Consider the following 24851-nt stretch of genomic DNA (forward strand, 5'->3'; position numbering starts at 1 on the left):
TTTATGCAGGATCAAATAGCTCAATAGGTAGGGTGTTTGATTAGAATTCAACAGGTTATAGGTTTGAATCCTGGGTATGGTAGTTATAGGTTTGAATCCTGGGTATGGTATAGTTGTTCTGACTGCCGGCATCCTATCACCTGGGATATCATACTAAATAAATGGAGTTGATCAATTTTTTTTTATTTTTTTTTTAAACTAGGGACAATTTCCAGATACTTTTCTTTATAACTGAGATTGCCCCCTGGAACTTCACATCAGTTGACAACTATGCATGAGTGGGCAGTGCTTGCTCTGGATCTGCCCACCCATTTATGTGCGGTCATAAAAGAAAGCACAACTGACAGTTATCCTGGGCGTACACTACACAATTATCTGTCAGGCTATCTATCCAGTCTGGATGGATGGAATGAAAATCTGGTAATGTATAGGAGCAAATGTCAATTAACCATTTGCTCCCAAACACTAGAAAAGTGGTCAAAAATGGTCATTACACAAATTGGTTAAACCCAAAATTTAACCAATTTGTTTAGGGGACCATTTTTGTCCATTTTCTAGTGTTTGAGAGTAAATCGTTGATGGTCATTTGCTCACATAGATAACCGGATTTCTATTCCAACCAGCCAGTGTTGGAGATATGGTCTGCCAGATTACATAATGCATACCAGAGCCATAACTAGAATTTTTGGTGCCCTGTGACAGATAATTATATGCCCCCCCCCCCCTCCCCATTTTTGCAATATGGACAAAAGGCGCATGCCTTGTGGGGAAGGGGCATAACAAGATTGGTCTCAGAGAAAGCACATGAGATATGAAGATATATCTAGTATACTTGACACTCAATGGTTTGTGGTATTGCCGGGGTGCCCTCCTTAAATGCATATACAGTCACACATGGCGTGTTTGTGCAAATGGCATATCAGCAGTCAGCACTAACTGGTGACATGCCATTTGTACAAGTAAGCCATGTGTGACTAATATATAAACATACTTTATTAAATAACACCTCAAACTATCATACCCAGGATTCAAACCTATAACCTGTTGAATTCTAATCAAATACCCTACCCATTGAGCTACTTGATCCTGCATCTATTCTAACCTCCAAAAACAGATTCAGTTGCATTTTCCAGCGTGTTTTGGATGCGCCTTTGCAAATGTCTTACATCGACAAACTTATTTAGTACTATTTTGCAAATAGGGTTACATTGTCGCAACATTGTGTTCCCTAATTGCTTGATTTTTTTAAATGCAACAATTGATAAAGACACCTGATAATTGCTCTGTGGAGTCTTATTTTGTGTCTACTTCTTATCTACATTTAATTCCCTACCTCTAATCAAGGCATTTTTAAATGCTGGGGGCTGCCAGGACGTGAGGCCTACCTAGACTTTAGATCTGAATTTGAAAGTACTTGTGAACTAACTTAATTTCCTACTTCTAAATTCATTCCTAAATTCACTACTTACATGAATCCTGTAGTTGGGCATTTTGAGCCTTCAATTGTGGGCATTGTTTTGTGTCCAGACCAGCAGCTGGTGGTGTGCATTTGCTGGAAAGGCATCGAAGACCTCCGATATGCTGCATCTCCTGATGTGTGTCTCCCTCAAGTGGCTGTCAGCAAATGCATGCTAGACACCCCATTCCAAGCTGATTGTGACATCACGGAACATGCATCATAGAACAGGCATGCTAGAATATGGGTCTTCAACCTGCGACCCTCCAGCTGCTGTGGAACTACATATACCAGCATGCCCTGCCTCAGTTTTAGCATACCTTAATAGCAAAACTGTGGCAGGGCATGCTGGGATGTGTAGTTTCACAGCAGCTGGAGGGCCACAGGATGAAGACCCATGTGCTAGAGCCAAGCCGCAGGTACATTGAATGCTAGCAAGCTGAATGTTTAAATCCTTTTTGTTCCGCAGCATTCCAATGCGGAAGATTCCATGGAACCAGAGATTATTCCATTGAGAAGGACATGCTGCCTGGATGACTGCACTGTGCAAATTAAATCACGGAGCCAGTTGGCTTGTGGGTGGCTCTGGTGACTGGGTGGTTGGGTGGGTGGTGTGTCGGAGGTGGAGCACATGCAAATGAATGTGTATCATCCAGCTAGTGAGAGTGAAAACTCATGCAGGAGTGTGCCTGCTTGTCAGTGGGTTATGCACCTTGCCAGGCGTCAAATCTACATGGAGCAGCTGGAGGGGACAAGAGCAGGTTTGCAAAATATAGATAGAAGAGCATATATGCTGGCGCATTCTCCATGATTGTGTCAGCTTATGTTTTGGTGCACTGCACTTTCCTTCACTAAGTTTTAGCCATTTTTGGTTAAACCCAAGTGTAGTTGCTTCTCGCACTTTTGGCTGTGATCTTGTATTGTGGTTGAAGAGTCTGCTGGAGGGATTGTTTTCTTCATTGGCGAGAGACTGAAGATATTCCAGGATGGAAGGCTTGGGAACACTATTCGTTTTTCAGTTGTGGAAGAGTTGAAAGACCGGATTGGACTACATTCTATAGTAAAGGATATCTTTGTATTTATTAATCCTCCCTTTATATGTGTCTGTCTTTCAATAAAGCTTCGGGCTTGTGATTCCCTCACCCTCTTACACTCCACACACATAGCCTTATTAACTGTTGTATTATTGTATAGTTTAAATGTATAGTGCAGTTCATGATTTATAGTGTAGGCTGGCCTGTGCTGTAGTTCTTGAACTGTACTATACCGACAGCATTTGTATTGTGTTTTATCTGTGCTGCAACACAGTACTTATGTGTGTAATGTTTATGTATGTTTTTTTGCTCCTTTATGTCAATAAAGACTGCTTTTTCAATCCAATATCTGAAAACAATCAATGTTTATCTTTGATGGCAATAGAAGTGGTATGATATTTGCTGCTTTTGAAAGGCAATATCTGATATGTCCCCTATCTGGGAACCATATATTAAATGGCTTTTCAGAAAAGGAAGATGGTAGAAGAGCTTTCAGTTCTTGTTGGACCGATGCACATTTCCTATTCTAGCCTCCAAAAACAGATTCAGTTGCATTTTCCAGCGTGTTTTAAATGCGCCTTTGCAAATGTCTTACATCGACAAACTTATTTAGTACTATTTTGCAAATAGGGTTACATTGTTGCAACATTGTGTTCCCTAATTGCTTGATTTTTTAAATGCAACAATTGATAAAGACACCTGATAACTGCTCTGTGGAGTCTTATTTTGCGTCTACTTCTTATCTCCATTTAATTCCCTACCTCTAATCAAGGCATTTTTAAATGCTGGGGGCTGCCAGGACGTGAGGCCTACCTAGACTTTAGTTCTGAATTTGAATGTACTTGTGAACTAACTTAATTTCCTACTTCTAAATTCATTCCTAAATTCACTACTTACATGAATCCTGTAGTTGGGCATTTTGGGACTTCGATTGTGGGCATTGTTTTGTGTCCAGACCAGCAGCAGGTGGTGTGCATTTGCTGGAAAGGCATCGAAGACCTCCGATATGCTGCATCTCCTGATGTGTGTCTCCCTCAAGTGGCTGTCAGCAAATGCCTGCTAGACACCCCATTCCAAGCTGATTGTGACATCACGGTACATGCATCATAGAACAGGCATGCTAGAACATGGGTCTTCAACCTGCGACCCTCCAGCTGCTGTGGAACTACACATCCCAGCATGCCCTGCCTCAGTTTTAGCATACCTTAATAGCAAAACTGTGGCAGGGCATGCTGGGATGTGTAGTTTCACAGCAGCTGGAGGGCCACAGGATGAAGACCCATGTGCTAGAGCCAAGCCGCAGGTACATTGAATGCTAGCAAGCTGAATATTTAAATCATTTTTGTTCCGCAGCATTCCAATGTGGAAGATTCCATGGAACCAGAGATCCTTCCATTGAGAAGGACATGCTGCCTGGATGACTACACTGTGCAAATTAAATCACGGAGCCAGTTGGCTTGTGGGTGGCTCTGGTCACTGGGTGGTTGGGTGGGTGGTGTGTCGGAGGTGGAGCACATGCAAATGATTGTGTATCATCCAGCTAGTGAGAGAGAAAACTCATGCAGGAGTGTGCCTGCTTGTCAGTGGGTTATGCACCTTTCCAGACGTCAAATCTACATGGAGCAGCTGGAGAGGACAAGAGCAGGTTTGCAAAATATAGACAGAAGAGCTCTCCAGCCTAGTTTGCTGTCTGTTTCCACTTTTCTTTTCTTGAGCCGCTCCCTTCTATGCCCTTGCGCACTATCCTGACTTCTCCCGTCTGCTTACTTTGTGCCTTCCAATGCACAATGCAAACTACAGGTAGTGCTGCAGGGCCCACACCCTTTTACTTGCCTTACAGAGCAGCTCTGGAGCTGTTACAGTGCCCAGCTGCTGCAAGAAATCAGCTTGAATGCTTCAGGGGCTGGGGCATAGCCAACATGAGCCCCACACCGAAGGAGGGTGGAGGTGTTTAATGCGAACTAGAGGTCATCCAAGCGCCGCAAAAGGCCGCCATGCCCTGCACGCCCTTTTTCTCTTTTCATATGCAGACGAGGGTTAAAGCCAACTTTGACCCACTGCTTGGATGGCATTACCATATGCAAATCAATCTGCTGCAGGCCTTCCCCCAGGAATGCTTGCACTAGTTGTTGCATTTGGTTTGTTGTTTGGGGGTGCTTCAGTATTAGGCAGCCTTCTGCCCTCCCATGTTCATCTGAAAATATGTGTTCTCCCTGCAGTTGTTGTCCCCAGATGAGAGTTCCCTTGTGCTGCCTCAGTTGAATCTCCTTTACTTGACAGAGATGTGCCTGAGCAGCGGCCCTCTCCAGCCCTGTCCCAAATCATACTTATCTTGCATAAGAGATACCATGGTCATGAAGATTGTTTTCCCAGGGTGAGGTTCATTCATTGCATTCTGGGTATGCTGACCCCTGTGATTTCCCCAAATGTGGGAAACTTGACTGCATTATTTGTAGTAGTGGGGGACTGTGTTTGTGCTTTCCTCTGGTCAGCTCTCGTAAAAGTCAGATTTCTTTGTCTCATTTCTTCCTCTAGCCTTGTTCTTCTTTCGAGAGTTCCCTTGTGCTGCCTCAGTTGGATCTACTTCACTTGACAGGGGGGTGCCCGAGCAGCGACCCTCCCCAGCTATAGCCCAACTCCTACTTACCTGCCAGGTGAGATACTATGATCATGTAGGTGCTTCTCCCAGGGCAAGGCTCACCCATTGCACTCTGGGTGTGCTGCTCCTGCGATTTCCCCAAATGTGGGACACTTGACTGCATAATTTGTGTTTCCCCTGGTCGGCTCTCGTATAATTCAGATCTCTTTGTCTCAGGTCTCTCTCCAGCCTAGTTTGCTGTCTGTTTCCACTTCTCTTTTCTTGAGCCGCTCCCTTCTATGCCCTTGCGCACTATTCTGACCTCTCCTGTCTGCTTACTTTGTGCCTTCCAACGCACAATGCAAACTACAGGTAGTGCTGCAGGGCCCACACCCTTTTACTTGCCTTACAGAGCAGCTCTGGAGCTGTTACAGTGCCCAGCTGCTGCAAGAAATCAGCTTGAATGCTTCAGGGGCTGGGGCATAGCCAACATGAGCCCCACACCGAAGGAGGGTGGAGATGTTTAATGCGAATTAGGGGTCATCCAAGCGCCGCAAAAGGCCGCCATGCCCTGCACATCCCTTTTTTCTTTTCATATGCAGACGAGGGTTGAAGCCAACCTTGACCCACTGCTTGGATGACATCACCATATGCAAATCCATCTGCTGCAGGCCTTCCCCAGGAATGCTTGCACTAGTTGTTGCATTTGGTTTGTTGTTTGGGGGTGCTTCAGTATTAGGCAGCCTTCTGCCCTCCCATGTTCATCTGAAAATATGTGTTCTCCCTGCAGTTGTTGTCCCCAGATGAGAGTTCCCTTGTGCTGCCTCAGTTGAATCTCCTTTACTTGACAGAGATGTGCCTGAGCAGCGGCCCTCTCCAGCCCTATCCCAAATCATACTTATCTTGCATAGGAGATACCATGGTCATGAAGATTGTTTTCCCAGGGTGAGGTTCATTCATTGCATTCTGGGTATGCTGACCCCTGTGATTTCCCCAAATGTGGGAAACTTGACTGCATTATTTGTAGTAGTGGGGGACTGTGTTTGTGCTTTCCTCTGGTCAGCTCTCGTAAAAGTCAGATTTCTTTGTCTCATTTCTTCCTCTAGCCTTGTTCTTCTTTTGAGAGTTCCCTTGTGCTGCCTCAGTTGGATCTCCTTCACTTGACAGGGGGGTGCCCGAGCAGCGACCCTCCCCAGCTCTAGCCCAACTCCTACTTACCTGCCAGGTGAGATACTATGATCATGTAGGTGCTTCTCCCAGGGCAAGGCTCACCCATTGCACTCTGGGTGTGCTGCTCCTGCGATTTCCCCAAATGTGGGACACTTGACTGCATAATTTGTGTTTCCCCTGGTCGGCTCTCGTATAATTCAGATCTCTTTGTCTCAGGTCTCTCTCCAGCCTAGTTTGCTGTCTGTTTCCACTTCTCTTTTCTTGAGCCGCTCCCTTCTATGCCCTTGCGCACTATTCTGACCTCTCCTGTCTGCTTACTTTGTGCCTTCCAACGCACAATGCAAACTACAGGTAGTGCTGCAGGGCCCACACCCTTTTACTTTCCTTACAGAGCAGCTCTGGAGCTGTTACAGTGCCCAGCTGCTGCAAGAAATCAGCTTGAATGCTTCAGGGGCTGGGGCATAGCCCCACACCGAAGGAGGGTGGAGGTGTTTAATGCGAACTAGGGGTCATCCAAGTGCCGCAAAAGGCCGCCATGCCCTGCACGCCCCTTTTCTCTTTTCATATGCAGACGAGGGTTGAAGCCAACTTTGACCCACTGCTTGGATGACATCACCATATGCAAATCCATCTGCTGCAGGCCTTCCCCCAGGAATGCTTGCACTAGTTGTTGCATTTGGTTTGTTGTTTGGGGGTGCTTCAGTATTAGGCAGCCGTCTGCCCTCCCATGTTCATCTGAAAATATGTGTACCTCCTGCAGTTGTTGTCCCCAGATGAGAGTTCCCTTGTGCTGCCTCAGTTGAATCTCCTTTACTTGACAGAGATGTGCCTGAGCAGCGGCCCTCCCCAGCCCTATCCCAAATCATACTTATTTTGCATAGGAGATACCATGGTCATGAAGATTGTTCTCCCAGGGTGAGGTTCATTCATTGCATTCTGGGTATGCTGACCCCTGTGATTTCCCCTAATGTGGGAAACTGGACTGCATTATTTGTGGTAGTGAGGGACTGTGTTTGTGCTTTCCTCTGGTCAGCTCTGGTAAAAGTCAGATTTCTTTGTCTCAGATCTTCCTCTAGCCTTGTTCTTCTTTCGAGAGTTTCCTTGTGCTGCCTCAGTTGGATCTCCTTCACTTGACAGGGGGGTGCCCGAGCAGCGACCCTCCCCAGCTCTAGCCCAACTCCTACTTACCTGCCAGGTGAGATACTATGATCATGTAGGTGCTTCTCCCAGGGCAAGGCTCACCCATTGCACTCTGGGTGTGCTGCCCCTGTGATTTCCCCAAATGTGGGAAACTTGACTGCATAATTTGAGTTTCCCCTGGTCGGCTCTCGTATAATTCAGATCTCTTTGTCTCAGGTCTCTCTCCAGCCTAGTTTGCTGTCTGTTTCCACTTCTCTTTTCTTGAGCCGCTCCCTTCTATGCCCTTGCGCACTATTCTGACCTCTCCTGTCTGCTTACTTTGTGCCTTCCAACGCACAATGCAAACTACAGGTAGTGCTGCAGGGCCCACACCCTTTTACATGCTTTACAGAGCAGCTCTGGAGCTGTTACAGTGCCCAGCTGCTGCAAGAAATCAGCTTGAATGCTTCAGGGGCTGGGGCATAGCCAACATGAGCCCCACACCGAAGGAGGGTGGAGATGTTTAATGCGAATTAGGGGTCATCCAAGCGCCGCAAAAGGCCGCCATGCCCTGCACATCCCTTTTTTCTTTTCATATGCAGACGAGGGTTGAAGCCAACTTTGACCCACTGCTTGGATGACATCACCATATGCAAATCCATCTGCTGCAGGCCTTCCCCAGGAATGCTTGCACTAGTTGTTGCATTTGGTTTGTTGTTTGGGGGTGCTTCAGTATTAGGCAGCCTTCTGCCCTCCCATGTTCATCTGAAAATATGTGTTCTCCCTGCAGTTGTTGTCCCCAGATGAGAGTTCCCTTGTGCTGCCTCAGTTGAATCTCCTTTACTTGACAGAGATGTGCCTGAGCAGCGGCCCTCCCCAGCCCTATCCCAAATCATACTTATTTTGCATAGGAGATACCATGGTCATGAAGATTGTTCTCCCAGGGTGAGGTTCATTCATTGCATTCTGGGTATGCTGACCCCTGTGATTTCCCCAAATGTTGGAAACTCGACTGCATTATTTGTGGTAGTGGGGGACTGTGTTTGTGCTTTCCTCTGGTCAGCTCTGGTAAAAGACAGATTTCTTTGTCTCAGATCTTCCTCTAGCCTTGTTCTTCTTTCGAGAGTTCCCTTGTGCTGCCTCAGTTGGATCTCCTTCACTTGACAGGGGGGTGCCCGAGCAGCGACCCTCCCCAGCTCTAGCCCAACTCCTACTTACCTGCCAGGTGAGATACTATGATCATGTAGGTGCTTCTCCCAGGGCAAGGCTCACCCATCGCACTCTGGGTGTGCTGCCCCTGTGATTTCCCCAAATGCGGGAAACTTGACTGCATAATTTGTGTTTCCCCTGGTCGGCTCTCGTATAATTCAGATGTCTTTGTCTCAGGTCTCTCTCCAGCCTAGTTTGCTGTCTGTTTCCACTTCTCTTTTCTTGAGCCGCTCCCTTCTATGCCCTTGCGCACTATCCTGACTTCTCCCGTCTGCTTACTTTTTGCCTTCCAACGCAGAATGCGAACTACAGGTAGTGCTGCAGGGCCCACACCCTTTTACTTGCCTTACAGAGCAGCTCTGGAGCTGTTACAGTGCCCAGCTGCTGCAAGAAATCAGCTTGAATGCTTCAGGGGCTTGGGCATAGCCAACATGAGCCCCACACCGAAGGAGGGTGGAGGTGTTTAATGCGAACTAGGGGTCATCCAAGTGCCGCAAAAGGCCGCCATGCCCTGCACGCCCCTCTTCTCTATTCATATGCAGATGAGGGTTGAAGCCAACTTTGACCCACTGCTTGGATGACATCACCATATGCAAATCCATCTGCTGCAGGCCTTCCCCCAGGAATGCTTGCACTAGTTGTTGCATTTGGTTTGTTGTTTGGGGGTGCTTCAGTATTAGGCAGCCTTCTGCCCTCCCATGTTCATCTGAAAATATGTGTTCTCCCTGCAGTTGTTGTCCCCAGATGAGAGTTCCCTTGTGCTGCCTCAGTTGAATCTCCTTAACTTGACAGAGATGTGCCTGAGCAGCGGCCCTCCCCAGCTCTATCCCAAATCATACTTATTTTGCATAGGAGATACCATGGTCATGAAGATTGTTTTCCCAGGGTGAGGTTCATTCATTGCATTCTGGGTATGCTGACCCCTGTGATTTCCCCAAATGTGGGAAACTGGACTGCATTATTCGTGGTAGTGAGGGACTGTGTTTGTGCTTTCCTCTGGTCAGCTCTGGTAAAAGTCAGATTTCTTTGTCTCAGATCTTCCTCTAGCCTTGTTCTTCTTTCGAGAGTTCTCTTGTGCTGCCTCAGTTGGATCTCCTTCACTTGACAGGGGGGTGCCCGAGCAGCGACCCTCCCCAGCTCTAGCCCAGCTCCTACTTACCTGCCAGGTGAGATACTATGATCATGAAGGTGCTTCTCCCAGGGCAAGGCTCACCCATTGCACTCTGGGTGTGCAACTCCTGCGGTTTCCCCAAATGTTGGACACTTGACTGCATAATTTGTGTTTCACCTGGTCGGCTCTCGTATAATTCAGATCTCTTTGTCTCAGGTCTCTCTCCAGCCTAATTTGCAGTCTGTTTCCACTTCTCTTTTCTTGAGTTGCTCTCTTCTATGCCCTTGCGCACTATCCTGACTTCTCCCGTCTGCTTACTTTGTGCCTTCCAACGCACAATGCAAACTACAGGTAGTGCTGCAGGGCCCACACCCTTTTACTTGCCTTACAGAGCAGCTCTGGAGCTGTTACAGTGCCCAGCTGCTGCAAGAAATCAGCTTGAATGCTTCAGGGGCTGGGGCATAGCCATCATGAGCCCCACACCGAAGGAGGGTGGAGGTGTTTAATGCGAACTAGGGGTCATCCAAGCACCGCAAAAGGCCGCCATGCCCTTCATGCCAATTTTCTCTTTTCATATGCAGACGAGGGTTGAAGCCAACTTTGACCCACTGCTTGGATGACATCACCATATGCAAATCCATCTGCTGCAGGCCTTCCCCCAGGAATGCTTGCACTAGTTGTTGCATTTGGTTTGTTGTTTGGGGGTGCTTCAGTATTAGGCAGCCGTCTGCCCTCCCATGTTCATCTGAAAATATGTGTACCTCCTGCAGTTGTTGTCCCCAGATGAGAGTTCCCTTGTGCTGCCTCAGTTGAATCTCCTTTACTTGACAGAGATGTGCCTGAGCAGCGGCCCTCCCCAGCCCTATCCCAAATCATACTTATTTTGCATAGGAGATACCATGGTCATGAAGATTGTTCTCCCAGGGTGAGGTTCATTCATTGCATTCTGGGTATGCTGACCCCTGTTATTTCCCCAAATGTGGTAAACTTGACAGCATTATTTGTGGTAGTGGGGGACTGTGTTTGTGCTTTCCTCTGGTCAGCTCTGGTAAAAGTCAGATTTCTTTGTTTCAGATCTTCCTCTAGCCTTGTTCTTCTTTCGAGAGTTCCCTTGTGCTGCCTCAGTTGGATCTCCTTCACTTGACAGGGGGGTGCCCGAGCAGCGACCCTCCCCAGCTCTAGCCCAACTCCTTCTTACCTGCTAGGTAAGATACTATGATCATGAAGGTGCTTCTCCCAGGGCAAGGCTCACCAATTGCACTCTGGGTGTGCTGCTCCTGCGATTTCCCCAAATGTGGGAAACTTGACTGCATAATTTGTGTTTCCCCTGGTCGGCTCTCGTATAATTCAGATCTCTTTGTCTCATGTCTCTCTCCAGCCTAGTTTGCTGTCTGTTTACACTTCTCTTTTCTTGAGCCACTCCCTTCTATGCCCTTGCGCACTATCTTGACTTCTCCCGTCTGCTTACTTTGTGCCTTCCAACGCACAATGCGAACTACAGGTAGTGCTGCAGGGCCCACACCCTTTTAGTTGCCTTACAGAGCAGCTCTGGAGCTATTACAGTGCCCAGCTGCTGCAAGTAATCAGCTTGATTGCTTCAGGGGCTGGGGCATAGCCAACATGAGCCCCACACCGAAGTAGGGTGGAGGTGTTTAATGCGAATTAGGGGTCATCCAAGCGCCGCAAAAGGCCGCCATGCCCTGCACGCCCCTTTTCTCTTTTCATATGCAGACGAGGGTTGAAGCCAACTTTGACCCACTGCTTGGATGACATCACCATATGCAAATCCATCTGCTGCAGGCCTTCCCCCAGGAATGCTTGTACTAGTTGTTGCATTTGGTTTGTTGTTTGGGGGTGCTTCAGTATTAGGCAGCCTTCTGCCCTCCCATGTTCATCTGAAAATATGTGTTCTCCCTGCAGTTGTTGTCCCCAGATGAGAGTTCCCTTGTGCTGCCTCAGTTGAATCTCCTTTACTTGACAAGGGAGGCATTTTGGATTTTTTCTTTGGGTACCCTTACACCTGATGGTCTGAATGAGAGCATCGAACTGAACAACATTGGCAGTCTCTGAAGATTTTATCTATTGATTTACCTAATATATTATTTATTGAATATCCATTTATTGTATGTTTAATAAATAAACAAAATTATTAGAAGTAGCTATTTTGGAAACAGCTTTCCTCTTAGGATGAAACTGTATAATCCTGTTGTGTGTATTCCTTTAATGTTCCTTAGTAAAATCCACTAGTAATGATGAACATCAGATTTCTTCCTCCATCCTCTTTTTACACTTTCTCTTGGTTCTATATATATATATTTTTTTTCTATTTTTATTTTTTTCCCCTCCTTCTCCCAAAAGGCCCCCCTCCCTCTCCCCCCCTCCCTGTTTTAAATTTTAAAATCTTTAAATATTTAAATCTTCGAATCCTTAAATTGTCTGTTTAATATTTATTTTTTCTTCAATTCTTTTTGTTGTTTAAACAGCAATGTAATTATTCCAGGGGTTAAAATAATGAAATATAGAAATAATATTAACAAAAATTAAAGGTAAAAATGAATTGATAGAATGATCCCATTAAAAGTAAATAAATAATATGGATGTTAAGCTGAGCAGGTTGGATTCGAACATGGGACTAGCTGCATAGAGTGCAGGTGATGTTTCCCCTGCGCCACAAGAACTGCTTTAGTAGTGGCATGGATTTATGTTACCCTAAAAGGTTTTATATAAGTAAATGGGGATCCTTAGTGCTGAGTCTCTGAATTATGTATATGTGATTATAGATATGAGGTATTGATTGAAAGATTATAGGTTAATCTGTATATAGATTATATATTTTCTGTTATTTTTTAAACCACCTTGTTGCTTATTTTATTATTATTTTTAATCACCATGTTGCTTATTTTTATATTATGAAATGCCTTTATATGTGCAATTGCAATTAGAAAGTTGTTCCATATGTGAGTCATTACATGTATGCATCCAATTAGTACATGTATGTATCCAATCAACTAATTAGTAATACTATTGGTCCGGTGCATTTTAAAAAGAGCCTGCTAGGCTGCTGATGTATCCTCTGACGAAACCGCTCTTGGATAACAGCGGAGAAACGCGTAAGGAAGGTGATTACCGGACACTCTGATTGCTGAGATATAAGCCCGTTCATGAACGAGCTACATCACGGCGGACGTCTGATGTAAAGACAGCGGTGAAGGGGAAAAAGCAATTTGAGACCGAGCAAAAGGAGGTCTCTACCCCACGGCAGGGAGAAATATCCCGACCGCGAGTGCCAATAAGATCCAGCCACGGTTAACGGGGGTCGTAGCATACCGCTGTGTTTCACCAACCATCACAGCGCTCTCCCCCTGTTTTCTTTCATTACTCACGTGAGTTACATATGAACTTTAACTGCAGTAAATAAGAGGCGTTGGTTACAACTGTTGCTGTTCATCCACAAGAAGGAATTTAATGTATCAATTACAATTGGAAAGTAATGATTAAATTACAACAGCTGTATCCAGGAGGATTTTTTGGACACTTTAATAAACATTCCGTTGTCATCAAGGGCAATATGAAATAGATCCTGATTACATTTAGATATGGATAGTGGTGCCTATATATGTTGACTCCATTGTATTTTATTGAATGTGGGTTTCTTCTGTCTATATATATTTTTTTAAAAATAAAGAGCTTGTATATTTTATTTTTTGCGCTCCCTTGATAACAAGTGTGATTATCTTTAAAATTTGGTTTATTATTGGTAGAACAGTACTACCTATGGGAGCACCATTTTATAATATATGGTGAAAATTAATAGATGTATAAAGATTAAATAAGCAACAAATTGGTGAAATAGATAAGTTTTGATAGGAGCGCTGGGTTCTATATATATATATATTGACATTTGGTTATATATATGTATAGACTTTATAAATTCTTGACAGAGATGTGCCTGAGCCCTCCCCAGCCCTATCCCAAATCATACTTATTTTGCATAGGAGATACCATGGTCATGAAGATTGTTCTCCCAGGGTGAGGTTCATTCATTGCATTCTGGGTATGCTGACCCCTGTGATTTCCCCAAATGTGGGAAACTCAACTGCATTATTTGTGGTAGTGGGGGACTGTGTTTGTGCTTTCCTCTGGTCAGCTCTGGTAAAAGTCAGATTTATTTGTCTCAGATCTTCCTCTAGCCTTGTTCTTCTTTCGAGAGTTTCCATGTGCTGCCTCAGTTGGATCTCCTTCACTTGACAGGGGGGTGCCCGAGCAGCGACCCTCCCCAGCTCTAGCCCAACTCCTACTTACCTGCCAGGTGAGATACTATGATCATGAAGGTGCTTCTCCCAGGGCAAGGCTCACCCATTGCACTCTGGGTGTGCTGCTCCTGCGGTTTCCCCAAATGTTGGACAGTTGACTGCATAATTTGTGTTTCCCCTGGTCGGCTCTCGTATAATTCAGATCTCTTTGTCTCAGGTCTCTCTCCAGGCTAGTTTGCTGTCTGTTTCCACTTCTCTTTTCTTGAGTTGCTCCCTTCTATGCCTTTGCTCACTATCCTGACTTCTCCCGTCTGCTTACTTTGTGCCTTCCAACGCACAATGCAAACTACAGGTAGTGCTGCAGGGCCCACACCCTTTTACTTTCCTTACAGAGCAGCTCTGGAGCTGTTACAGTGCCCAGCTGCTGCAAGAAATCAGCTTGAATGCTTCAGGGGCTGGGGCATAGCCCCACACCGAAGGAGGGTGGAGGTGTTTAATGCGAACTAGGGGTCATCCAAGTGCCGCAAAAGGCCGCCATGCCCTGCACGCCCCTTTTCTCTTTTCATATGCAGACGAGGGTTGAAGCCAACTTTGACCCACTGCTTGGATGACATCACCATATGCAAATCCATCTGCTGCAGGCCTTCCCCCAGGAATGCTTGCACTAGTTGTTGCATTTGGTTTGTTGTTTGGGGGTGCTTCAGTATTAGGCAGCCTTCTGCCCTACCATGTTCATCTGAAAATATGTGTTCTCCCTGCAGTTGTTGTCCCCAGATGAGAGTTCCCTTGTGCTGCCTCAGTTGAATCTCCTTTACATGACAGAGATGTGCCTGAGCAGCGGCCCTCCCCAGCCCTATCCCAAGTCATACTTATTTTGCATAGGAGATACCATGGTCATGAAGATTGTTCTCGCAGGGTGAGGTTCATTCATTGCATTCTGGGTATGCTGACCCCTGTGATTTCCCTAAATGTGGGGAACTCGACTGCATTATTTGTGGTAGTGGGGGACTGTGTTTGTTCTTTCCTCTGGTCAGCTCTGGTAAAAGTCAGATTTATTTGTCTCAGATCTTCCTCTAGCCTTGTTCTTCTATCGAGAGTTTCCTTGTGCTGCCTCAGTTGGATCTACTTCACTTGACAGGGGGGTGCCCGAGCAGCGACCCTCCCCAGCTCTAGCCCAACTCCTACTTACCTGCCAGGTGAGATACTATGATCATGAAGTTGCTTCTCCCAGGACAAGGATCACCCATTGCACTCTGGGTGTGCTGCTCCTGCGATTTCCCCAAATGTGGGAAACTTGACTGCATAATTTGTGTTTCCCCTGGTCAGCTCTCATATAATTCAGATCTCTTTGTCTCAGGTCTCTCTCCAGCCTAGTTTGCTGTCTGTTTCCACTTCTTTTTTCTTGAGCCCCTCCCTTCTATACCCTAGTGCACTATCCTGAATTCTCCTCCCGTCTGCTTACTTAGTGCCTTACAATGCACAATGCAAACTACAGGTAGTGCTGCAGGGCCCACACCCTTTTACTTGCCTTACAGAGCAGCTCTGGAGCTGTTACAGTGCCCAGCTGCTGCAAGAAATCAGCTTGAATGCTTCAGGGGCTGGGGCATAGCCAACATGAGCCCCACACCAAAGGAGGGTGGAGGTGTTTAATGCGAACTAGGGGTCATCCAAGCGCCGCAAAAGGCCGCCATGCCCTGCACGCCCCTCTTCTCTATTCATATGCAGATGAGGGTTGAAGCCAACTTTGACCCACTGCTTGGATGACATCACCATATGCAAATCCATCTGCTGCAGGCCTTCCCCCAGGAATGCTTGCACTAGTTGTTGCATTTGGTTTGTTGTTTGGGGGTGCTTCAGTATTAGGCAGCCTCTGCCCTCCCATGTTCATCTGAAAATATGTGTTCTCCCTGCAGTTGTTGCCCCCAGATGAGAGTTCCCTTGTGCTGCCTCAGTTGAATCTCCTTTACGTGACAGAGATGTGCCTGAGCAGCGGCCCTCCCCAGCTCTATCCCAAATCATACTTATTTTGCATAGGAGATACCATGGTCATGAAGATTGTTTTCCCAGGGTGAGGTTCATTCATTGCATTCTGGGTATGCTGACCCCTGTGATTTCCCCAAATGTGGGAAACTGGACTGCATTATTTGTGGTAGTGAGGGAGTGTGTTTGTGCTTTCCTCTGGTCAGCTCTGGTAAAAGTCAGATTTCTTTGTCTCAGATCTTCCTCTAGCCTTGTTCTTCTTTCGAGAGTTCCCTTGTGCTGCCTCAGTTGGATCTCCTTCACTTGACAGGGGGGTGCCCGAGCAGCGACCCTCCCCAGCTCTAGCCCAGCTCCTACTTACCTGCCAGGTGAGATACTATGATCATGAAGGTGCTTCTCCCAGGGCAAGGCTCACCCATTGCACTCTGGGTGTGCAACTCCTGCGGTTTCCCCAAATGTTGGACACTTGACTGCATAATTTGTGTTTCACCTGGTCGGCTCTCGTATAATTCAGATCTCTTTGTCTCAGGTCTCTCTCCAGCCTAATTTGCAGTCTGTTTCCACTTCTCTTTTCTTGAGTTGCTCCCTTCTATGCCCTTGCGCACTATCCTGACTTCTCCCGTCTGCTTACTTTGTGCCTTCCAACGCACAATGCAAACTACAGGTAGTGCTGCAGGGCCCACACCCTTTTACTTGCCTTACAGAGCAGCTCTGGAGCTGTTACAGTGCCTAGCTGCTGCAAGAAATCAGCTTGAATGCTTCAGGGGCTGGGGCATAGCCAACATGAGCCCCACACCGAAGGAGGGTGGAGGTGTTTAATGCGAACTAGGGGTCATCCAATTGCCGCAAAAGGCCGCCATGCCCTGCACGCCCCTTTTCTCTTTTCATATGCAGACGAGGGTTGAAGCCAACTTTGACCCACTGCTTGGATGACATCACCATATGCAAATCCATCTGCTGCAGCCTTCCCCCAGGAATGCTTGCACTAGTTGTTGCATTTGGTTTGTTGTTTGGGGGTGCTTCAGTATTAGGCAGCCTTCTGCCCTCCCATGTTCATCTGAAAATATGTGTTCTCCCTGCAGTTGTTGTCCCCAGATGAGAGTTCCCTTGTGCTGCCTCAGTTGAATCTCCTTTACTTGACAGAGATGTGCCTGAGCAGCGGCCCTCCCCAGCCCTATCCCAAATCATACTTATTTTGCATAGGCGATACCATGGTCATGAAGATTGTTCTCTCAGGGTGAGGTTCATTCATTGCATTCTGGGTATGCTGACCCCTGTGATTTCCCTAAATGTGGGAAACTCGACTGCATTATTTGTGGTAGTGGGGGACTGTGTTTGTGCTTTCCTCTGGTCAGCTCTGGTAAAAGTCAGATTTCTTTGTCTCAGATTTTCCTCTAGCCTTGTTCTTCTTTCGAGAGTTCCCTTGTGCTGCCTCAGTTGGATCTCCTTCACTTGACAGGGGGGTGCCCGAGCAGCGACCCTCCCCAGCTCTAGCCCAACTCCTACTTACCTGCCAGGTGAGATACTATGATCATGAAGTTGCTTCTACCTGGGCAAGGATCACCCATTGCACTCTGGGTGTGCTGCCCCTGTGATTTCCCCAAATGTGGGAAACTTGACTGCGTAATTTGTGTTTCCCCTGGTCGGCTCTCATATAATTCAGATCTCTTTGTCTCAGGTCTCTCTCCAGCCTAGTTTGCTGTCTGTTTCCACTTCTTTTTTCTTGAGCCCCTCCCTTCTATACCCTTGTGCACTATCCTGACTTCTCCTCCCGTCTGCTTACTTTGTGCCTTACAATGCACAATGCAAACTACAGGTAGTGCTGCAGGGCCCACACCCTTTTACTTGCCTTACAGAGCAGCTCTGGAGCTGTTACAGTGCCCAGCTGCTGCAAGAAATCAGCTTGAATGCTTCAGGGGCTGGGGCATGGCCAACATGAGCCCCACAGAGAAGGAGGGTGGGGGTATTTAATGCGAACTAGGGGTCATCCAAGCGCCGCAAAAGGCCGCCATGCCCTGCATACCCCTTTTCTCTTTTCATATGCAGATGAGGGTTCCAGCCAACTTTGGCCCACTGCTTGGATGACATCACCGTATGCAAATCCGTCTTCTGCAGACCTTCCCCCAGGAATGCTTGTACTAGTTGTTGCATTTGGTTTGTTGTTTGGGGGTGCTTCAGTATTAGGCAGCCTTCTGCCCTCCCATGTTCATCTGAAAATATGTGTTCTCCCTGCAGTTGTTGTCCCCAGATGAGAGTTCCCTTGTGCTGCCTCAGTTGAATCTCCTTTACTTGACAGAGATGTGCCTGAGCAGCGGCCCTCCCCAGCCCTATCCCAAATCATACTTATTTTGCATAGGAGATACCATGGTCATGAAGATTGTTCTCCCAGGGTGAGGTTCATTCATTGCATTCTGGGTATGCTGACCCCTGTGATTTCCCCAAATGTGGGAAACTTGACTGCATTATTTGTGGTAGTGAGTGACTGTGTTTGTGCTTTCCTCTGGTCAGCTCTGGTAAAAGTCAGATTTCTTTGTCTCAGATCTTCCTCTAGCCTTGTTCTTCTTTCGAGAGTTTCCTTGTGCTGCCTCAGTTGGATCTCCTTCACTTGACAGGGGGGTGCCCGAGCAGCGACCCTCCCCAGCTCTAGCCCAACTCCTACTTACCTGCCAGGTGAGATACTATGATCATGAAGGTGCTTCTCCCACGGCAAGACTCACCCATTGCACTCTGGGTGTGCTGCTCCTGCGATTTCCCCAAATGTGGGAAACTTGACTGCATAATTTGTGTTTCCCCTGGTCGGCTCTCGTATAATTCAGATCTCTTTGTCTCAGGTCTCTCTCCAGCCTAGTTTGCTGTCTGTTTCCACTTCTCTTTTCTTGAGCCGCTCCCTTCTATGCCCTTGCGCACTATCCTGTCTTCTCCCGTCTGCTTACTTTTTGCCTTTCAACGCACAATGCGAACTACAGGTAGTGCTGCAGGTCCCACACCCTTTTATTTGCCTTACAGAGCAGCTCTGGAGCTGTTACAGTGCCAACTGCTGCAAGAAATCAGCTTGAATGCTTCAGGTGCTGGGGCATAGCCAACATGAGCCCCACACCGAAGGAGGGTGGAGGTGTTTAATGCGAGCTAGGGGTCATCCAAGCGCCGCAAAAGGCTGCCATGCCCTGCACGCCCCTTTTCTCTTTTCATATGCAGACGAGGGTTGAAGCCAACTTTGACCCACTGCTTGGATGACATCACCATATGCAAATCCATCTGCTGCAGGCCTTCCCCCAGGAATGCTTGCACTAGTTGTTGCATTTTGTTTGTTGTTTGGGGGTGCTTCAGTATTAGGTAGCCTTCTGCCCTCCCATGTTCATCTGAAAATATGTGTTCTCCCTGTAGTTGTTGTCCCCAGATGAGAGTTCCCTTGTGCTGCCTCAGTTGAATCTCCTTTACTTGACAGAGATGTGCCTGAGCAGCGGCCCTCCCCAGCCCTATCCCAAATCATACTTATTTTGCATAGGAGATACCATGGTCATGAAGATTGTTCTCCCAGGGTGAGGTTCATTCATTGCATTCTGGGTATGCTGACCCCTGTGATTTCCACAAATGTGGGAAACTCGACTGCATTATTTGTGGTAGTGGGGGACTGTGTTTGTGCTTTCCTCTGGTCAGCTCTGGTAAAAGTCAGATTTATTTGTCTCAGATTTTCCTCTAGCCTTGTTCTTCTTTCGAGAGTTCCCTTGTGCTGCCTCAGTTGGATCTCCTTCACTTGACAGGGGGCTGCCCGAGCAGCGACCCTCCCCAGCTCTAGCACATGTAAGTTTGTTTTTATTTTACTACATTGTGGTTTGTGGCTCTATACCATGTAATGCATGTCTTTTAACAGTAGTCAAGTCTTCCAATGTGCTTGTTAGTGAAACCCAACACATAGCTTTATTTTATTTTGTTTCTTCAAATATTGAATGCATATGTCTTATAACTTTTTTTTTCAATATATAAACATTTTTATTATAAGATTTTCAATGACACAAGTACATCCAAGTTGCAGATTATGGGTTGTGAAGGACAAATCAACCATATAAACAATTTAAGCAATTTAAATTGCATGCAGGTAGTAGAATATCAAACTCCTTGGATGAGAGTTGGTCGTAATAAACTAGGATAGAAAAGAATGAAGTAGAAAATAAGATTTTAAACCTACCGGTAAATCTTTTTCTCGTAGTCCGTAGAGGGTGCTGGGGACTCCGTAAGGACCATGGGGATAGACGGGCTCCGCAGGAGACATGGGCACTTTAAGAAAGACTTTAGTTCTGGGTGTGCACTGGCTCCTCCCTCTATGCGCCTCTATGCCACAGTTAGAGAAACTGTGCCCAGAGGAGACTGACAGTATGAGGAAAGGATTTTGTTAATCCAGGGCAAGATTCATACCAGCCACACCAATCACACCGTATAACTTGTGATAAACTACCCAGTTATGAGTACGAAAAAACAACATACTGTAGCATCAGTGCAGGACCGATGCAACTATAACATAACCCTTATTGAAGCAATAACTATATACAAGTATTGCAGAAGTAGTCCGCACTTGGGACGGGCGCCCAGCATCCTCTACGGACTACGAGAAAAAGATTTACCGGTAGGTTTAAAATCTTATTTTCTCTAACGTCCTAGAGGATGCTGGGGACTCCATAAGGACCATGGGGATTATACCAAAGCTCCAAAACGGGCGGGAGAGTGCGGATGACTCTGCAGCACCGATTGAGCAAACATGAGTTCCTCCTCAGCCAGGGTATCAAACTTATAGTATTTTGAAAAGGTGTTTGAACCTGACCAAGTAGCAGCTCGACACAGCTGTAGTGCCGAGACCCCTCGGGCAGCCGCCCAAGAAGAGCCCACTTTCCTCGTGGAATGGGCCTAGACCGATTTCGGTAACTGCAATCCAGCCATAGAATGCGCTTGCTGAATCGTGTTACAAATCCAGCGAGCAATAGCCTGCTTTGAAGCAGGGGCACCAATCTTGTTGGTTGCATACAGGACAAACAGCGCTTCAGTTTTCCTGACTCTAGCCGTCCTGGCCACGTAAATTTTCAAAGCCCTGACCACATCAAGTAACTCGGAATCCTCCAAGTCACGCGTAGCCAAAGGCACCACAATAGATTGGTTCATATGAAAAGATGAGACCACTTTTGGTAGGAATTGAGGATGGGTCCGCAATTCCGCTCTATCCACATGGAACACCAAATATGGGCTTTTATGTGACAAAGCCGCTAATTCCGACACTCGCCTAGCCGAAGCCAAGGCTAATAACATGACCACCTTCCACGTGAGATATGTTAACTCCACCGTTTTAAGGCTGCTAAAAACTGCTAGCGAGCAATCAACTCAGAATGACCCCCATAGTGTATTGCAAGAAAATATCTGTAAATCCAATGGTACCGTAAGTGCGGTATATACTCGCACTTCTTTGCGGGGCGAGAACATCTCCCCTAAGTGAAGTCAGCCCTATGAATAGAGTTTGTGTGATCCCTGTGCAGCAGTCACAGAAAGGGTTCATCTCTGCAGTTTGTCACTCAAATTACATTGTTGCATTTTTTCTAGAAGTGGATCTGAGAGCTGTTACCCGCAGACCAGCTACAATAATTATCCTGGGATAGTGCGCAAGGGCATAGAAGGGAGCGGCTCAAGAAAAGAGAAGTGGAAACAGACAGCAAACTAGGCTGGGGAGAGACCTGAGACAAAGAGATCTGAATTATACGAGAGCCGACCAGGGGAAACACAAATTATGCAGTCAAGTTTCCCACATTTGGGGAAATCGCAGGAGCAGCACACCCAGAGTGCAATGGGTGAGCCTTGCCCTGGGAGAAGCACCTTCATGATCATAGTATCTTACCTGGCAGGTAAGTAGGAGTTGGGCTAGAGCTGGGGAGGGTCGCTGCTCGGGCACCCCCCTTTCAAGTGAAGGAGATCCAACTGAGGCAGCACAAGGAAACTCTCGAAAGAAGAACAAGGCTAGAGGAAGATCTGAGACAAAGAAATCTGACTTTTACCAGAGCTGACCAGAGGAAAGCACAAACACAGTCCCTCACTACCACAAATAATGCAGTCCAGTTTCCCACATTTGGGGAAATCACAGGGGTCAGCATACCCAGAATGCAATGAATGAACCTCACCCTGGGAGAACAATCTTCATGACCATGGTATCTCCTATGCAAAATAAGTATGATTTGGGATAGGGCTGGGGAGGGCCGCTGCTCAGGCACATCTCTGTCAAGTAAAGAAGATTCAACTGAGGCAGCACAAGGGAACTCTCATCTGGGGACAACAACTGCAGGGAGAACACATATTTTCAGATGAACATGGGAGGGCAGAAGGCTGCCTAATACTGAAGCACCCCCAAACAACAAACCAAATGCAACAACTAGTGCAAGCATTCCTGGAGGAAGGCCTGCAGCAGATGGATTTGCATATGGTGATGTCATCCAAGCAGTGGGTCAAAGTTGGCTTCAACCCTCGTCTGCATATGAAAAGAGAAAAGGGGCGTGCAGGGCATGTCGGCCTTTTGCAGCGCTTGGATGACCCCTAGTTCGCATTAAACACCTCCACGCTCCTTCGGTGTGGGGCTCATGTTGGCTATGCCCCAGCCCCTGAAGCATTCAAGCTGATTTCTTGCAGAAGCTGGGCACTGTAACAGCTCCAGAGCTGCTCTGTATGGCAAGTAAAAGGGTGTGGGCCCTGCAGCACTACCTGTAGTTCGCATTGTGCGTTGGAAGGCACAAAGTAAGCAGACGGGAGAAGTCAGGATAGTGCGCAAGGGCATAGAAGGGAGCGGCTCAAGAAAAGAGAAGTGGAAACAGACAGCAAACTAGGCTGGAGAGTTCTTCTGTCTATATTTTGCAAACCTGCTCTTGTCCTCTCCAGCTGCTCCATGTAGATTTGACGTCTGGAAAGGTGCATAACCCACTGACAAGCAGGCACACTCCTGCATGAGTTTTCTCTCTCACTAGCTGGATGATACACAATCATTTGCATGTGCTCCACCTCCGACACACCACCCACCCAACCACCCAGTGACCAGAGCCACCCACAAGCCAACTGGCTCCGTGATTTAATTTGCACAGTGTAGTCATCCAGGCAGCATGTCCTTCTCAATGGAAGGATCTCTGGTTCCATGGAATCTTCCACATTGGAATGCTGCGGAATAAAAAGGATTTAAATATTCAGCTTGCTAGCATTCAATGTACCTGCGGCTTGGCTTTAGCACATGGGTCTTCATCCTGTGGCCCTCCAGCTGCTGTGAAACTACACATCCCAGCATGCCCTGCCACAGTTTTGCTATTAAGGTATGCTAAAACTGAGGCAGGGCATGCTGGGATGTGTAGTTCCACAGCAGCTGGAGGGTCGCAGGTTGAAGACCCATGTTCTAGCATGCCTGTTCTATGATGCATGTACCGTGATGTCACAATCAGCTTGGAATGGGGTGTCTAGCAGGCATTTGCTGACAGCCACTTGAGGGAGACACACATCAGGAGATGCAGCATATCGGAGGTCTTCGATGCCTTTCCAGCAAATGCACACCACCTGCTGCTGGTCTGGACACAAAACAATGCCCACAATCGAAGTCCCAAAATGCCCAACTACAGGATTCATGTAAGTAGTGAATTTAGGAATGAATTTAGAAGTAGGAAATTAAGTTAGTTCACAAGTACATTCAAATTCAGATCTAAAGTCTAGGTAGGCCTCACGTCCTGGCAGCCCCCAGCACTTAAAAATGCCTTGATTAGAGGTAGAGAATTAAATGTAGATAAAAAGTAGACACAAAATAAGACTCCACAGAGCAGTTATCAGGTGTCTTTATCAATTGTTGCATTTAAAAAATCAAGCAATTAGGGAACACAATGTTGCAACAATGTAACCCTATTTGCAAAATAGTACTAAATAAGTTTGTCGATGTAAGACATTTGCAAAGGCGCATCCAAAACACGCTGGAAAATGCAACTGAATCTGTTTTTGGAGGCTAGAATAGGAAATGTGCATCGGTCCTACCAGTACTGAAAGCTCTTCTACCATCTCCCTTTTCTGAAAAGCCATTTAATATATGGTTTCCAGATAGGGGACATATCAGATATTGCCTTTCAAAAGCAGCAAATATCATACCACTTCTATTGCCATCAAAGATAAACATTGATTGTTTTCAGATATTGGATTGAAAAAGCAGTCTTTATTGACATAAAGAAGCAAAAAAACATACATAAACATTACACACATAAGTACTGTGTTGCAGCACAGATAAAACACAATACAAATGCTGTCGGTATAGTACAGTTCAAGAACTACAGCATAGGCCAGCCTACACTATAAATCATGAACTGCACTATACATTTAAACAATACAATAATACAACAGTTAATAAGGCTATGGGTGTGGAGTGTAAGAGGGTGAGGGAATCACAAGCCCGAAGCTTTATTGAAAGACAGACACATATAAAGGGAGGATTAATAAATACAAAGATATCCTTTACTATAGAATGTAGTCCAATCCGGTCTTTCAACTCTTCCACAACTTAAAAACGGATAGTGTTCCCAAGCCTTCCATCCTGGAATATCTTCAGTCTCTCGCCAATGAAGAAAACAATCCCTCCAGCAGACTCTTTAACCACGATACAAGATCACAGCCAAAAGGGCGAGAAGCAACTACATTTGCGTTTAACCAAAATAGCTAAAACTTAGTGGAGGAAAGTGCAGTGCACCAAAACATAAGCTGACACAATCATGGAGAATGCGCCAGCATATATGCTCTTCTATCTATATTTTGCAAACCTGCTCTTGTCCCCTCCAGCTGCTCCATGTAGATTTGACGTCTGGCAAGGTGCATAACCCACTGACAAGCAGGCACACTCCTGCATGAGTTTTCACTCTCACTAGCTGGATGATACACATTCATTTGCATGTGCTCCACC

The 24851-nt window shown here is 46.5% G+C and overlaps 23 non-coding genes and 2 pseudogenes across 23 annotated transcripts; 23 read left to right on the plus strand and 2 right to left on the minus strand.

Annotated features, from left to right (window-relative positions):
- The first annotated feature begins 4813 nt into the window (after positions 1-4813).
- Positions 4814-4977, plus strand: LOC134951565 (U1 spliceosomal RNA). Its single transcript, XR_010184282.1, has one exon. It is a non-coding gene; the product is annotated as a U1 spliceosomal RNA (small nuclear RNA).
- Positions 4978-5129: 152 nt separating this feature from the next.
- On the plus strand, positions 5130-5292 carry LOC134952595 (U1 spliceosomal RNA). Its single transcript, XR_010185085.1, has one exon. It is a non-coding gene; the product is annotated as a U1 spliceosomal RNA (small nuclear RNA).
- Positions 5293-5962: 670 nt separating this feature from the next.
- LOC134950780 (U1 spliceosomal RNA) lies at positions 5963-6126 on the plus strand. The gene has a single exon (XR_010183639.1). It is a non-coding gene; the product is annotated as a U1 spliceosomal RNA (small nuclear RNA).
- A 152-nt stretch (positions 6127-6278) lies between these two features.
- On the plus strand, positions 6279-6441 carry LOC134952596 (U1 spliceosomal RNA). The gene has a single exon (XR_010185086.1). It is a non-coding gene; the product is annotated as a U1 spliceosomal RNA (small nuclear RNA).
- A 661-nt stretch (positions 6442-7102) lies between these two features.
- Positions 7103-7266, plus strand: LOC134951194 (U1 spliceosomal RNA). The gene has a single exon (XR_010183980.1). It is a non-coding gene; the product is annotated as a U1 spliceosomal RNA (small nuclear RNA).
- Positions 7267-7418: 152 nt separating this feature from the next.
- LOC134952841 (U1 spliceosomal RNA) lies at positions 7419-7581 on the plus strand. The gene has a single exon (XR_010185230.1). It is a non-coding gene; the product is annotated as a U1 spliceosomal RNA (small nuclear RNA).
- A 670-nt stretch (positions 7582-8251) lies between these two features.
- Positions 8252-8415, plus strand: LOC134950810 (U1 spliceosomal RNA). The gene has a single exon (XR_010183664.1). It is a non-coding gene; the product is annotated as a U1 spliceosomal RNA (small nuclear RNA).
- A 152-nt stretch (positions 8416-8567) lies between these two features.
- LOC134952981 (U1 spliceosomal RNA) lies at positions 8568-8730 on the plus strand. The gene has a single exon (XR_010185335.1). It is a non-coding gene; the product is annotated as a U1 spliceosomal RNA (small nuclear RNA).
- Positions 8731-9401: 671 nt separating this feature from the next.
- Positions 9402-9565, plus strand: LOC134951766 (U1 spliceosomal RNA). Its single transcript, XR_010184446.1, has one exon. It is a non-coding gene; the product is annotated as a U1 spliceosomal RNA (small nuclear RNA).
- A 152-nt stretch (positions 9566-9717) lies between these two features.
- On the plus strand, positions 9718-9880 carry LOC134953222 (U1 spliceosomal RNA). The gene has a single exon (XR_010185498.1). It is a non-coding gene; the product is annotated as a U1 spliceosomal RNA (small nuclear RNA).
- Positions 9881-10551: 671 nt separating this feature from the next.
- LOC134951292 (U1 spliceosomal RNA) lies at positions 10552-10715 on the plus strand. The gene has a single exon (XR_010184059.1). It is a non-coding gene; the product is annotated as a U1 spliceosomal RNA (small nuclear RNA).
- A 152-nt stretch (positions 10716-10867) lies between these two features.
- LOC134953597 (U1 spliceosomal RNA) lies at positions 10868-11030 on the plus strand. Its single transcript, XR_010185670.1, has one exon. It is a non-coding gene; the product is annotated as a U1 spliceosomal RNA (small nuclear RNA).
- Positions 11031-13655: 2625 nt separating this feature from the next.
- Positions 13656-13819, plus strand: LOC134950288 (U1 spliceosomal RNA). Its single transcript, XR_010183233.1, has one exon. It is a non-coding gene; the product is annotated as a U1 spliceosomal RNA (small nuclear RNA).
- A 152-nt stretch (positions 13820-13971) lies between these two features.
- LOC134953077 (U1 spliceosomal RNA) lies at positions 13972-14134 on the plus strand. Its single transcript, XR_010185413.1, has one exon. It is a non-coding gene; the product is annotated as a U1 spliceosomal RNA (small nuclear RNA).
- Positions 14135-14795: 661 nt separating this feature from the next.
- On the plus strand, positions 14796-14959 carry LOC134951658 (U1 spliceosomal RNA). The gene has a single exon (XR_010184357.1). It is a non-coding gene; the product is annotated as a U1 spliceosomal RNA (small nuclear RNA).
- A 152-nt stretch (positions 14960-15111) lies between these two features.
- LOC134952806 (U1 spliceosomal RNA) lies at positions 15112-15253 on the plus strand (annotated as a pseudogene).
- Positions 15254-15947: 694 nt separating this feature from the next.
- On the plus strand, positions 15948-16111 carry LOC134951649 (U1 spliceosomal RNA). The gene has a single exon (XR_010184350.1). It is a non-coding gene; the product is annotated as a U1 spliceosomal RNA (small nuclear RNA).
- A 152-nt stretch (positions 16112-16263) lies between these two features.
- On the plus strand, positions 16264-16426 carry LOC134953223 (U1 spliceosomal RNA). The gene has a single exon (XR_010185499.1). It is a non-coding gene; the product is annotated as a U1 spliceosomal RNA (small nuclear RNA).
- Positions 16427-17096: 670 nt separating this feature from the next.
- Positions 17097-17260, plus strand: LOC134951134 (U1 spliceosomal RNA). Its single transcript, XR_010183929.1, has one exon. It is a non-coding gene; the product is annotated as a U1 spliceosomal RNA (small nuclear RNA).
- Positions 17261-17412: 152 nt separating this feature from the next.
- On the plus strand, positions 17413-17554 carry LOC134953618 (U1 spliceosomal RNA; annotated as a pseudogene).
- A 695-nt stretch (positions 17555-18249) lies between these two features.
- On the plus strand, positions 18250-18413 carry LOC134951389 (U1 spliceosomal RNA). The gene has a single exon (XR_010184138.1). It is a non-coding gene; the product is annotated as a U1 spliceosomal RNA (small nuclear RNA).
- A 152-nt stretch (positions 18414-18565) lies between these two features.
- LOC134952747 (U1 spliceosomal RNA) lies at positions 18566-18728 on the plus strand. The gene has a single exon (XR_010185182.1). It is a non-coding gene; the product is annotated as a U1 spliceosomal RNA (small nuclear RNA).
- A 670-nt stretch (positions 18729-19398) lies between these two features.
- Positions 19399-19562, plus strand: LOC134950746 (U1 spliceosomal RNA). Its single transcript, XR_010183611.1, has one exon. It is a non-coding gene; the product is annotated as a U1 spliceosomal RNA (small nuclear RNA).
- A 2075-nt stretch (positions 19563-21637) lies between these two features.
- Positions 21638-21800, minus strand: LOC134952483 (U1 spliceosomal RNA). The gene has a single exon (XR_010184994.1). It is a non-coding gene; the product is annotated as a U1 spliceosomal RNA (small nuclear RNA).
- Positions 21801-21952: 152 nt separating this feature from the next.
- Positions 21953-22116, minus strand: LOC134951144 (U1 spliceosomal RNA). The gene has a single exon (XR_010183937.1). It is a non-coding gene; the product is annotated as a U1 spliceosomal RNA (small nuclear RNA).
- Between the last annotated feature and the right edge of the window lie 2735 nt (positions 22117-24851).

The sequence above is a fragment of the Pseudophryne corroboree genome, chromosome 8 (assembly GCF_028390025.1).
Source record: "Pseudophryne corroboree isolate aPseCor3 chromosome 8, aPseCor3.hap2, whole genome shotgun sequence".
Lineage (NCBI taxonomy): Eukaryota > Metazoa > Chordata > Amphibia > Anura > Myobatrachidae > Pseudophryne > Pseudophryne corroboree.